We start from the raw sequence: 13,871 nt of genomic DNA on the forward strand, positions 1-13,871 counted from the left end.
GTGCACTCTGCTTCTGTGCTCCCCATTAGTCCCAGAGGTCCCATCTGTAGTAGCTAAAAAAACAAACGAAAAAAACCCTCACGCAACACACATTGACTCAGCCCTACGGATGCTGTATCAGAGTGTGCCCATGCACAGCTCAGGGCAGTGTGATGCTGGGACCATTTACCAGAGGCAGTTTGGATGTGAACACCTTATTTTGAGAGACAAGAAAGCCTAGCCACATGCCAAGAAGCTGGGCCATGCCTCCTGCTCTCAGGGCAAGAGACTGCCCTTGGCCAGTTTTGTTTAGTAGCACAGACACAGACATGCAGGACTAACACCATGACAGCGTGGTCAGCCTCAATGTAGCCTGACTTGCCCTCACTGCTGTTCCTTCATCAGGTCCCTGGGTCTCCTCCCCTAGTAGACCTTATTGGACCTTTATTTGGGTATTTTCAGGCTGACGTGTAAAGCAAAGTATTAAATTGTGCCTGGGAGAGTAGCAGCAGCTCTGCACATTGGTGATGCAGGAGAGGGACAGGGTTGACAGCCACGGTGGCACAGTGGAGGATGGGTCCTCCTGGCGGAGGAGATCCGTGCTATTAATGGTGCCACGAGGGAACAGCTGTTCCACTTACGGTCCATGAAATATTTACAAAATAAACTCCTGGAATGTGCTAAAGACATTTAATAGGATGTCACCTCCTAGGATTAATGAAGCATTAGAAGAACTATAATAAGGTCACAGTCCTGAGGCAAAGAGCAGCTTTGAAGAAAGCCACTGCTTTTATTTGTAGTACATAAACACGTAGTCAAGAAGCCCTTTGTGCAAAGTAACATTCAAACACAGCATTAGCAGCAGAGACATGCAGACCTGGGGAAATAGGTACCAAACCCAGGCAGGTCTCACCACTCACTCAGAAGGACAAACAGAGTCTTGTCCTCACTGGGGAAATTGTTAAGGGCTTGAATGTTCCTGACTTTTGTACATCTATGCAGACTACAAAAGCATTCCCGCTTCCTATAATGAACTGTGGATTTGTCTGGCCTCTCATGCTATGTTGATGTTTCATATCCACTTTCCATGGCAGGCAGAGAAGAGACACATGGCTGGTGCAGCTGGAAGAGAACAAGATGGATCAAGTCGCAGCTTCAGCATCTTTGCAGCTTGTGTTGCTGCGGTGCAAGACAGGCAAACACCACCACTGAGCTGAGCACAAACAGAGCATCAAACCAATGCCAGTGTTCACACTACTGACATATTACCCCAAAAGATGAATGTGTTCATTAATTCATACGTCATTGCAGTGCCCTTTGGAAGCAGTGTGCAAATAGGTCCTTGGAAATTGCCCAGTACCTAAGGAGTGTATGCTACAATTTTGAGGTTATGTAAAAGTCAAAACCCAGTTAGGCAAGTTCAGGCAGTCAAACTATGGGAATCTTATGGCATTTTCCTGCTTGCAGTGTATATATGCTAAGCAACGCATATCCAGGGAGCTAAATCTTAATAGCCCATCTCCTAATTTCAAGTTTTTATAAAGGCCAGTGCGTTATACAGGTGGAAATTTGTGCTAGTAAGCACACAGATGCTGCACCACAGGAATATCCTAGCTTCTGCCACCTAAAATTAATGCAAGCAGAGGGACACTCCTTAGTTTGCGAACCAAAAAGCCAATTCCCACCAGCCTTTCAGCCTAGCTAGTACCTAACAACCTAAAACCAGCTTGGTGGCAGAAAAGCAGTAAGAGGAAGCAGGTCGATTTGCTTGCATGGCTTTCACCTGGCTATGGTACACCCCAGAATTCCTCATTCTGCGTAATCCCAGCTATCTGAAAATGTCAGGATTGCTGAACTGGCTGCACTGGGATTTGAATGCACCATTTTCCGCTAAGAATATTTTCTCCGAGTTTTTGATAAAGACTGTGGTTTTTTTAATGCTGCTTTATTTTGCTTTAAACCGTTTGAGCAAAGAAAGCCCTGGAAAAAAACACCAACACCTTGAATGAAATTTTAAAATGTCTCTTATCCCATCTCTGTCTTGGTAAGACCAGGGAGGAATTATTCACAGTTTATTTCTCATTGCCTTTCATGTGAACTGTTCACTGAGGGGATGAACATTTACGAAAATTAATCTGATCTGTAAGTAGTGTTCCATTTCTTAGTTTTCCTATAATGTATTCAAGGGGAAATGTGAATGTTTCAGCAGAGAAGCAGTTAATGTTTATCACAAATTGTAGCTGCAGAGTGCTTACAGAGAAGCAGCACAGCTGGCAGAATAACCTCCCTCCAGGGCCTGATTTAAACCCCAGAAAGCCAGAGAGACTCTTCCATGCTTTTTTAGTTCAAGAAATACTTATTCAGTCCATCTCTCGGACCTCTTAAATTCTTGTAAAAATTGGATGGACCTGCAGGCCCATACTTCACAATGAAATGGAAGATATTTTCAAATCTGTTTATTACATTGGACAAAAAATATCTTTGAAATAGGGTGTTGGATGCTTTGTTGCAAGAGATAGAAAGAGGAAAGCTTTGAACAATTACTTCCACAAAAAAAGAAAGATTATTTTTTTTTCCATTCAAAAGCCTGTTATTTGTTTACTTTATATACAGCAAGTTCTTTTCTTTGAATTTCAAAGCTTCTGAGTGAACCCAGACCAAGCTATAGTTTTTGGATTTGACAAACGGCATACTAGAAAGTTGTCTGCTATAAATAGTTCATGGACAATGAAACTGTTGCATTGGCTCTTCTTTATTCCTAGATAATTCAAGAGGAAACAGAGGGGGAAAAAAAATAAAAGAAAGACATACAGAAAATCAGCATGATACTTCCTTTGCTCACCTGTCTGTATGATTAAGATCTAGGCGTAAGCAGCCAAAGCGCATCTTCATCCTAATGAGGCCAATATTTCTGAGGTCCTCCAGCAGTCAGTGTAGAGAGGTCTTACTCAGCCTCTGTGGAGACCCCTCTAGAGGGTCTCAGCCAGTGCAGGCCACTGCGGAGTGGGAGGTGGTGGGCAGAGGGATGGTGTGAGGACAGATGGCTGCTTTGATCCACACCACCCCTCACCTGGAGGGTCTAACCTGCAGCCTCTCAGGAACAGGGATGGGATTTCTTGAGTGCACCTCATCAGATCCTGACATCTGCCCAAACCCTTTGCAGGAGCACAAGGCTCACCACATTCCTAGCATTTTCAAGGAAGGAAGAGTCTTGCTGCAATTCAGCTCTAGACAGGGCTGAGAAAGATTTCTTGAAGTCTGTAAAGGGCAGAAAACCTCAAGAAAAAAATCCTGACAATGTTGAGGGAAGCTTTTCCTTAATACAGCTCAAGTTACCCAGCTTTCATAGGACATCTATTTCCATCTCAGGTTCTGTTAAATAGAAAAAGGGCAGCTGTGTGGGTATGTATTAGCCCAAGTTTTTCACACATCTGTCTGTCATAGTCAAAAAAATAGACAAGATCTTTTCTTGCTACTCTTGAAGACAGAGAGGAACCAGAAGGAATATTTTCATAAATGGACATCAAGAACAATAAAATAGCCCTCAGCTGCCTGTTATAAGCATTTTATTCAAATACAAACTTGCTCCCTGAACACAGAAGCCCATGGCCATGGGACAAGATGCTCTCAGCAAAGAGGGAAGGAGGTCTAGATATGAAGCCTGTGAGTTCACATAGGATACACCCTAGATACTTTGTTGTGACTGAAATAAGTTAAAAATTGCAAACCAAAGCCAGCAGGGATCAGTCTCAATTATCAAGTTTTACATAATAAAATATTTGTATTATGCATATTCTTTATGTACTGTAAATATCTACCTGGACTTGTGCAAAACACTTGTCACTGTCCCAAACAACATCCTTGTCTCTAAATTGGAGTGATATGGATTTGACAGATGGACCTTTTGGTGGATAAGGAATTGGCTGAATGGTCACACTCAAAGACTTACAGCCAACAGCATAATGTCCAAGTGGAGAAGAGTGATGAGTAATATTCCTCGGGGATCAGTACTGGGACCAAAGATGTTTAAAATCTTTTTTGGCAACATGGACAGCGGGAATGAGTGCACCCTCAGCAACTTTGCCAATGACACCAAGCTGTGTGGTGCAGTCGAGACACTGGACAGAATGGATACCATCTAGAGGGACCCTGCTAGGCTTGAGAGGTGGGCCCACGTGAACCTCCTGAAGTTCAACAAGGTCAGGGTCCTGCACCTAAGTGCAGGGAACAATCTAAAGCAAAAACACAGGCTGGTGGCAGAATGGATTGAAAGCAGCCTTTGGGAGGACTTGGGGTGTTGGTTGATGAGAAGCTCAACATGACCTTGCAACATGCGCTTTGATCTCAAAAAGCCAACGGTATCCTGGGCTGCACCAAAAGAGGCATGACCAGTAGGTTGAGGAAGGTGGTTCTCCACCTCTATTCTGCTCCCACCTAGAGGATGGTTCTGGGCCCCCAACATCACAAGGACGTGTTGGAGTGAGCCCAAGTTGGATGGGTCTTTGTACAACCTGATGTAGTTGGAAGTGTCTCTGCCCACTGCAGAAAGGTTGGAACTAGATGATCTTTAAGGTCCCTTCTAACACGAACCATGTGACTCTATGGTTATCTTCTGTAACAATCTAATAAAGCTTCTTTAAAAAACTTATTTCAAAACCTACTTTTTTAAAAAGAAAGGAACCATCCACAAATCCCCTGCCCTCACTCTAGGTAGCAATTTTGCTATCTCTATTGATAATGTGGCTTATTTATGATTGTGAATATGAGATTTTAACAGAGCTTTGCAACTGTAGGTAGATAATCTGAACCCCTCGGTGTTTTCAGAGAGGTAAAGGACAGATTCTGATAATTTATAGAGGGATGAAAGCTGATCTTCATAGATAAGAATTCCAGGGAGAGTTTGGCTTTTCAGTCATTAGTCCTTGCTAAAGCAGCATCTGAAGTATTCTTTACAGCTTGCCGTTGTATATATTCACACCAGCCCTGTTCCAAGGTAGACTTGAGGCTTGGCTGGTTTCCCAGATCATTGTTGTGTGGTCTCAAACAACCGAGGTACAATGTACAGCCGGAGCTTGCTGTTGACAATATGGCCTGGGCAGTGTCATGATGCCACTGCCATGGAGTCAGGGGCTCTGAAGTTCCCACTGTTGCCATCCCCAGCATGTGCATCCATCCCTGCCACAAGACAGCTGTCAGCTCTTGCATCAAAAGCTCATTAAGGAACAGCTCAGCATTATCTGATCCCAGGAGGACTTGTTTGGATGAATTATTTCTTCAGTGAAGATCCTGCAGTGTAATATTTCAGCTAAAGTTTGGTGCCCCTACTCTTCCAGTCATGGAAAGCAAGAGAACACGTTGAGAAGGATTAGGAGGATCAGATGACTCTGCACTGAGGGGACTGGTTAAATAATGTGCTGTCACATTCAGGTGAGTAAAGCCCTTGCTTGGCTACCAAGAGGCATCCCCAAAATGGGCACAGCTGATTAAATCAGACTAAACAACAGAAAAGAACCCCATAAGTGTTCTGGGCCTGAAAAAATTTCGCATAGAAGCAAAAGTGTTGTAAGATATTTTAGAAGTGCATTAATTATTCAGTGAATGGAATGTGTATGTGCAACTTGCTGGATGCTTGCAGTCAAGCAGACACTGGAGATGTGTTTAAATGCCTCATAAGGCAGGCACTTTCCCTTTAGAGTCTTCTGAGAGCTGCATGCCTATGTGAAGTTGGAGGAGCTGGGACAAGAGAAGGAAAACACGCCAGTGCCAGTGGCTTTTAGATCCCAACCTCTTTTCTGCCCAGTGGCAAAATAAATAAATAAATGTACAGCTGGGGGTTGCCTATCCCTGCACACATAGCCTAGCGAGGTGCTGAGCTACCCAGAGGTGAGGAGCCACACTGCAGCATCCCACTAAGTATTTAAGTGTGTGTTTAGCTGTACATGAGTCAGCAGCTGATTTCAGAATATCTGTTCTCACTTAGAGTTCAGTGCGTTTGAGGAACTTTGCTGAATTAGGCTTCAGGCATATCGTCGTGCGGACATGTTATATTCAAACAGCGACCTTAATGAAAAGGTGGATCTAGTCTTATTCTAGTCATCTGAGATTTTGCTACTGACAAATAGAGGAGTTCTCTGTAGTCCAAGAAATATCAGGGGAATGCAAATATAGCTAAAGTTTCAACATATTAAAAGCTCTTTCCATTTCATTAACAAGAAGCCACATGTGTAGGCACTACATGGAATGCTAATGACAAGTACATAGCCCTTGTTGTATGTGTAGCTGTGTGGTACCATACAGCATTGTCCCCAAAGCTAAAGAGAGGGAGCATGACCATGTGTCCCAGTGTTTGGCCCCGCACTGTCACATATTTAACCAAACCACGTTAAGAAAACTTCATTACTTGGTTACTGTCCTGACATCCTACTGAGCCTTTGATGCCTGGTTTTACAGTGCTGGGTGAAAAATGTCCCAGTATCTTCCCTACGCTGAGGGAACCGAATCCAGGTCTTTCATTTCTGTAATCCTTTCTCATTACACTCCAAGCAGATGGCTGCACAGCAGCCTCCTGTGCCACCACTGAATTTGGTGAAGACCCTGCTCCCCGAGGTGTGAGACACAGGTGCAGAGACCAAGGTATCAGCCCCAAGGGAACCAGGTTGTAACTCTGGACACCTGCAAAGGAGATGTGATGCCAACTGTGCAATGCACAGTGAGCATGGGCAATGTGTAGGCACTTACTGTTGCATGACTTGATAATTCGGAGGAATGCCTTGGGACTGTGGTGACTCAGTTCTGTCTCGGTCCATTTCTCATCCCAATAGTCATTGCCACAGCTAGCTACATATTTAATTTTGGGATCACTGACCACTTTCCTCCAGGCCTTCAATGTCATTCTTTGTTCAGAGACTCTTTTTCTGGCAGTGGGTCAGTAAAGGAAGCTGTTGCCATTTGGACCACTGCTTTGCCTGTTGTAGCATTGGTACCCACCGGAAACCTCCAGGAGGATGACAGAAATCCACCAAAGGGCTCTCCTTGTGGGCAAAGTGCTCCCAAAAAGCATGTAGTGAAAGGGCTTCCATTGAGCCTCAAAAGTCCTGCAGCCAGACTGGCCTTGCCAAAAGCAGCAGGTTGAACTTGCTAGCAAAAAATCTATCATGGTTTCTAACTGATTTAACCCCTGGTAAGATTTTTGCTAATCTATTTCTTCAGACTGTGGGGTTTTTTAATTGCTGTGATATCTCCTTCGGTGTCATGTTCTTCAACACCCCAGTTACAGAATTACACGTTCTTGCAGATGGAGTATTGGTTGTGTTTCTCCATATCAGTACAGTGTAGCCAAAACAGGGGCTGACACCTATAGAGTACTCTAATCAGGATAGCATCAATATTAACTCACCTTCAACCTGAACACTAAAATAGTGTAACTATGAACAGCATACAAGTATTCTGTGACACTGTGATGGCACAGCCAAGCACAACTTTTTAAAAGTATGTAAGCAAATTGATCACTAAAGTGGCAAAGACAGCTGTAGTTGCACATTGAGACACTCAAATAACAAAAGTTGCCAGAGAGAGTTCAACAGATGTGCAAGGGCCCAGGAGTAGGTGAGACAAGAAAGACTGATGGAAAGACCAAAGAAATTAAGATAAGTGGTATCACGAGCAGAGGTGAACTTCTACCTCTTTTTGGAGGGGGTCAGCAGCATCAAAACATTAGATGTAAACAAGGAAAATCAGAGAAAGAAGAAGACCACTTGAGCTCTGAGGTCTCTTACTGATGAATTCTTGGCTCTGATGACCTGGATCTCTGGTTATGAACTATAGAGGCTGCAGCCAGCAATGCAAATTAGTAGCTCCGTGGTACCATGTACTCACAGATAATTTAGAGCATGATTATTAAGACTAAGTATGATTGCTAAGGGCTACATTTGCTAAGATTTTTCTCTGTGCAGTGACAATGCTTAATATTGTGTAAGAATTACCCATTAGCAAGTGTGTAGCTAATGAGTTAATTTTTCAGACAATTTAGTTTTAGAGTTGAAAGTTTGTCAGTCTTCTAAACACTCCCATCAGTGGTCTTTAACAGCCTGGCTGATATAATGAAAGATATATTCAGTTACATAGACAGGACACCTATCCAAGCTGCAAGCATATCTTATGTCAGCTTTATATAAGCACAATTTTATTCCCACGTTAAAAGCTGCGGTGTAGACAGTGGCTACTTATGAACTTAACAGGGATAGTATTGCTGCCCTTTGATTTTGGACCTGGAAAGCAGAACATCCACTTGAAAGGTGAAACACAAATTGCCGGTGCAGGCAGTCATTTTCCTGATGGTTTTGCCCCTCAGAAGTCCTATTTTTAGGCTCTTCTAACTACAGTAGACACGCATTTGCTTTTCAGTTAAGGTGAAGCATCTAGCTAAGATGCTTCCGGGTGCTGGAGCTGCAAGGAGGAATTCAAAGATACTGTGAAAATCATAATAAAACACAAGACTTGGCAAGTCTATCCCAATTAGAAACCCAAGTTCTTTAAGATTTAACCCAGCTTTTGATTGATAATGGGATCACAACCATATCAGAATTTTTTAATCTCTTTTAACAAGGAATTAAATCAGTCCACTGACTCTGTCACAGTTTTGAGGAAAGGGCTCAGGCTCACAATTAAGACAACCCTCTTTCATTTCAGGCTCAGCTAAGCCTCAACCTTCTATGCCAAGAGCTCATGGATCAGCCTCCTCATGTTGCCCTGCCTACTGGTCTTATTTGGAAACCTCATTTTGCTGTCCTCTTTCCCTCTCACCCTCTGCAGTCAAGCACTGAAGTTTTTCTTGTTATCAGAATGAGCTCAGTGCTGCTAAAGACGTTTTGGTCTTGGTTCCTCCATCAAGGTGGCTGTAAACAACCGTAGCACATCTGCTTTTGTAATGGAAAACACAGGGAGGAATGTTATTTGGAAAAGATTCTATGCCTGTTTAAAAGGCCAACTTGAGCTATAATTAGGCAGTACTCAACTGGATGTGGAGGAGGTCTCTGAGCTGTAATGTAATATGTGTGTGGAATAGAGTAAAAACAAATTTATAATGCTAGCACAACAAAAAAAAAAAGCAGATTAAATTTGGAATTAAATTGGGCAGTGAAAAAAAAATGCAGGATTAAAATCTGCTCTGGATTTACTACCCAAATTTTACCCCAAACCTTCTTTGTAGTCTACAAATGAACTCTCTCATTGATTAGACATTTCCATCCCAGGGAAGGAGAGAAGAGAGTATAGACAGAGGAGAAAGCAGTGGCTTTAGGGCAGCTGAGACCCCTTTAAGGTGTCCTGCAGCATTACAGACACTGATGAAGGCACAGCAGCACTACGAAAGAAATCCACTGCTGTTGAGTGTGATGTCAACCAGACAGGAGTAGCTCCAAAACTCACACATGGGTTCGGAGGAGACCAGGAATGATAATTTCTCTATGACACCTTGGGGAAGTCCCGCTTCAGGCACCTCTGCCTCCTGCTGTGTTTCTGGTCACCACTGATGTCCCACTCCCTGGGAAGGCCTTGGTGCAGTCAGTGAAGAATATAATTTGAAGTTCATGTTGAGCCAATATGTCTTAGAGGTGGTCACTCCAACCTTCTTCCAGGACCCGTGGGCAGCCGGCGCTGGTCGGGTCCAGGCATGAGCTGAAGAGCTACATTTCCAGGTACCTGGGTGGACTGGCACAACCTGCGCATCCATCTCAGCTCTGGGAAAAAAGGCAGTGGCATTGTGGCTGGAGTCACTCCACTCAGTGTGTTTTATTGGCGAGTGCTAAGCACTTATCAAGTTGCAACTTCCTTTTTAGTCTCATTAACTATTTAGCTTTACCTCAGGATGCGTAAATAAAAAGGCATCCCTGAACTGTACCGCTGTCTTATTTCTGCCAGGCCTTCAGGAGGGCTCATGGTACCTCCCTCATCGCAGAGAAGTGTCTGACTACTGGCACCACATGGAGCAAAACACATTTGGTAAAAAAGGAGATGAACCAAAAGAACAGGTATTTGGAGACTAAATCATCCCCATCCGTTTTATCTCTCTGTTTCAGCATGCAACAAATTTGTGACCTCGTATCTATTCCTGATTTTACTGGGGAGAATGTTTACAACAACCAACTGTAACTCGACCTACTTATGCTTTCTTGCTCTAAGAATAGTGTGCTCAGGCTGTCGCTGCCTGCCAGGACTGGCAGCTGTTTCTGAGATCACTATCAGTCATACTTTAAAGGGTGTTTTCCACTTAAGGAGATCTACAGAATGCATTTTGCCTTTTTTAGGGTTCACTTATTGATGGGAAAAAACCACAACAATATTAATTTCAAAGTAATTGTGATCTAAAAACAGACTTGAAAAAGCCTCCTGCCCTCTCCCCACAGCACCATGCAGCAACTCTCAGCCCACCGTTTTGTGGTGCTCAGGATTCGGCTCCCACTGGTTCAGTACAGGCTGGGTCAGGCCCTAATTTTACACCTGTTTTTCCTTTATCCATTTCTGGGGTTTCATCTTCATTCTAACATATTACTCCAGACATGAAGTGCACTCAGGGGCTTCCAGTGAGAACTAAATATCTTTGATTTTTTTCCTTTTATTTCTGTCTTTGATTTCTTCCTACCTTTGGGATTACACAGCACCTTCTAGGTAAAAGCTGTCAGATTTTTCTTCCTGAGAAACGTTTGTGGTTTACAAAAATTGAGATATAAAATTAACTGATTGCAAGTCTCGAGAGTTGATAGGAGGCAGATGGGGCAAAGAATAACACTTGAATTCATATTTTAAAGAAAGTAAAGGAGGAGCGCCAGGTCCTTCTCTGGCTAAGCGTGGTGAAGTTGGGCTTGATGATCTCAAAGGTGTTTTCCAACCTAGTGATTCTATGAAGTCTGTGCAACTCCCTCAGTGTTGAGCTGGCACCGTGGTGCACAGGGAGAGCCAATGCACACGGAGTCTGTGTTGCTACTCTGGCTTCTGCTGGAGCCTCGAGGCCGCAAGATTGGTTGGATCCTCACTGAGTCTCTGGACCTTGGCACACCCTTCCCACAGCACTGCAGATCGCACGGGCGCCTCGGCTCTCTCTGTGCATTACAGGGACGGCTCTGCATGCGGAGCTGAGCACAAATGGGAGCAGCCAGGGCTGCTGAAGACTAATCCCCTGGAGGATTTATCACCAGGGATTGCAAGGTGCAGACAGCCTGCACGCGAGTGCTAAGCTGCAGCAGTTTGCAGCTGTGCTACAAGCCTGTATGACAGCAAGGCCAGGGAGAACTGCAGAAATAAGTGCACAGCAGCTCCCCAGTTGTGGCCAGGACTTCTCCAGTGAGCCACAGCGTTTCGCTCAGCACTGGAGCCACCACCAAGGGCTGCTCTTCGGTGCTTCTTGGATACTGAGTACTACTTATGCTGCACATTCCTCCCTCCTGAGTGCAGCTGACAGGTGTTGGGGAGAAAACACATGCTTTAGTGCTGCTATTGAATCGTAGAATCATAGAATCATAGAATGGTTTAGGTTGGAAGGAACCTTAAAGATCATCCAGTTCCAATCCCCATTGGCAGGGACACGTTCCACCAGATCAGGCTGCTCAAGGCCCCATCCAGCCTGGCCTTGAACACTTCTGGGGAGGAGGCTTCCACAACTTCCCTGGGCAACCCGTGTCGGAGCCTCGCTACCCTCATCATGAAGAACTTCTTCCTAATGTCTAGGCTAAATCTCCCTCCAACTGCAGACCCAGATGGTCTCTCTCTTCAGGGACCGTTGAGGAATAGCAGTAGGGAAATCATAGAGGAGCCTCCATGGGGGTCTTCACTGCATGGACATCCGTGCTCCATGGCTGAGAAAATGCCTCATAGTGCATTAGACCAGAACCCACAAATCCCAGTGCTATGTGAGTGGTGAGGGCCATGCTGAGCAATGGGAAAAGTGAATGCCATTCCCTGGACAGCCGTGCATGGGAGACAATTATCCTCCCTGCCAGCCCAGGCAGAGCCTCTTTTCCCACCAGGCCTGCACTAAGGCTGTCTCTCTCCTTGGCTACAGGATCACCATTTCCCATAGGTTCACCTTCCGGTTTGCTGTGAGATATTGATTTTCCCCTTTCAGGCACAGAACCAAGTGGGACTTTGACTGGGGCAAACATGGCCCCCAGCTAGTCAAACCTTGTTTTGACCACCATTGGCTAGCTTTTCACCATGGAGCATGGCTCTAAGGCATCTTCTCCCCTGGAGACCCTGAGATGCCCAAAAAGCCCTTTCCTCCTGGCCACCAACCCGCTACTCTGCCATGCAAAGGTTTACACTAAGTGCCTACTAGAAAGCTAGAGCAAATCTCTCTGTTCCTCAGTCCTTTGGAGACTGAGGCCAAGATTTATCCAACCCCATGCAGACATCTCCTGGCGTTGGAGTGTGGGACTGCACTGCCTTTTCTTCTTGCTTCTGCTGCTGCTTTCGGAGACTATGGGTGGCCAAGGACATACCCTCATAGATCATAGCCAAAAACTCAGTGAAACTTAAATGATTTCAGATCTATCTGCTCTCAACCTTTGAGACAATGGCAAGAAAGACAGACTGTATTTAAAATACGAAGAGCTCCTCATAGGAATATAATCTTTATCAATGTGATATTTATTTGCGTTAAATCAGTGATATTTATTAATAACTGTCAGTCATAATAGACATGTTTTGCAGAAACACTTCTTGATCCATCATTCTTTGTCACCTGATTACTGTTATTAAATGCCATGGCTTTGTAATTTCCAGCTTTTAGATATCATAGATCACTTGGATCACATGTGACTGTCATATTCCTGAGTGAGCATTGCGGATTTTAGAAACAGTAGTGCCTTTACCTCCTCGATAAGTACATGCAGGTAAGTTCAAATTTTTAATGAGTATCTCTAATTTATATTCTTTTAATCATCTGGTAAATATAAGTTCTTCACAACACCCAAAAAGCAATTTCAGCAAGTGCTTTCCCAAAGACACTATTATTATCATTGTTATATTTTATTACTACAATGGTAATGTCTAAAGATCAGAACACCACCAGAAAGCACTGAGCCTTTAAATAGGAATAATATCTCTGTCTTAAAGAACTTATATCTATGCACAGCAGCATAGATCTGCATGTAGCTTAACATACAGATTTTATTTGATTTTTGCATTTAATGCAAATAAATGCTTGAGTAAAAACAAGAAAGCTAATGATGCTGCTGGGGGGAAAAGTATTTCCACTGGCATCATCAAATATAATGTGCTTCATTCAAGTTATCCAGCAGAGAAAACTTGTGCAACCAAACACCTGGAAAATTGCAACTCTCTTGATATGTACTGTTAATAATATTCTCCATGTTGGTTTTGTTTTGCCCTATTTACTCAGTCCTCATCTTCAGGACAAGCTGCTTCATTCCACTCCACCACTGGAGCACTTCACACCCCACTCTGATGATGCACAAGGAAACCAGGACTGTGGACTCTTGCCTGTTCTGAACTGACTAGGTAGTTGCTTCTTTTGACCTAAGGAATTTAATAAATTAATAAATGTTTCTACAAGGAAGAAAAAATGAGAGGTATGTTATTTTCAAAGTATGCAAAGCATTTCTTCCATTGCCTCTGTTCATGACTCCTTCCTCCCAAAGTTTTGTGTCTTTTTTTTTTTTTTCTAGCAGTTTCACAGAATGCACCTCTCTGGGTGTTTACAGAGCTGAACCTTAGTGGTTTCCCTCTTTGTCTCACAAATACGCAGCAGCTACCACATCTTTCCTTCCTCCTCAGGTTTTTCCATCACAGCATTAGGAAACATCTCAGACCCCAGGGTCGAAACCCATCTCTTTATCATAGAAGCATAGAATCATAAAAATGTTTGGGTGGGAAGAGAC

The 13,871-nt window shown here is 43.8% G+C and overlaps 1 protein-coding gene and 1 long non-coding RNA gene across 2 annotated transcripts in view; one reads left to right on the forward strand and one right to left on the reverse strand.

Annotated features, from left to right (window-relative positions):
* Positions 1-13,871, reverse strand: part of SLC35F2 (solute carrier family 35 member F2) — a 64,342-nt gene that overhangs the window by 12,422 nt on the left and 38,049 nt on the right. The gene's annotated exons all lie outside the window — the stretch shown is intronic.
* On the forward strand, positions 9,887-13,534 carry LOC128849269 (uncharacterized). Its single transcript, XR_008447288.1, has 3 exons — positions 9,887-10,007; positions 12,754-12,863; positions 13,373-13,534. It is a non-coding gene; the product is annotated as an uncharacterized LOC128849269 (long non-coding RNA).

The sequence above is a fragment of the Cuculus canorus genome, chromosome 1, assembly GCF_017976375.1.
Source record: "Cuculus canorus isolate bCucCan1 chromosome 1, bCucCan1.pri, whole genome shotgun sequence".
NCBI classification, from domain to species: domain Eukaryota; kingdom Metazoa; phylum Chordata; class Aves; order Cuculiformes; family Cuculidae; genus Cuculus; species Cuculus canorus.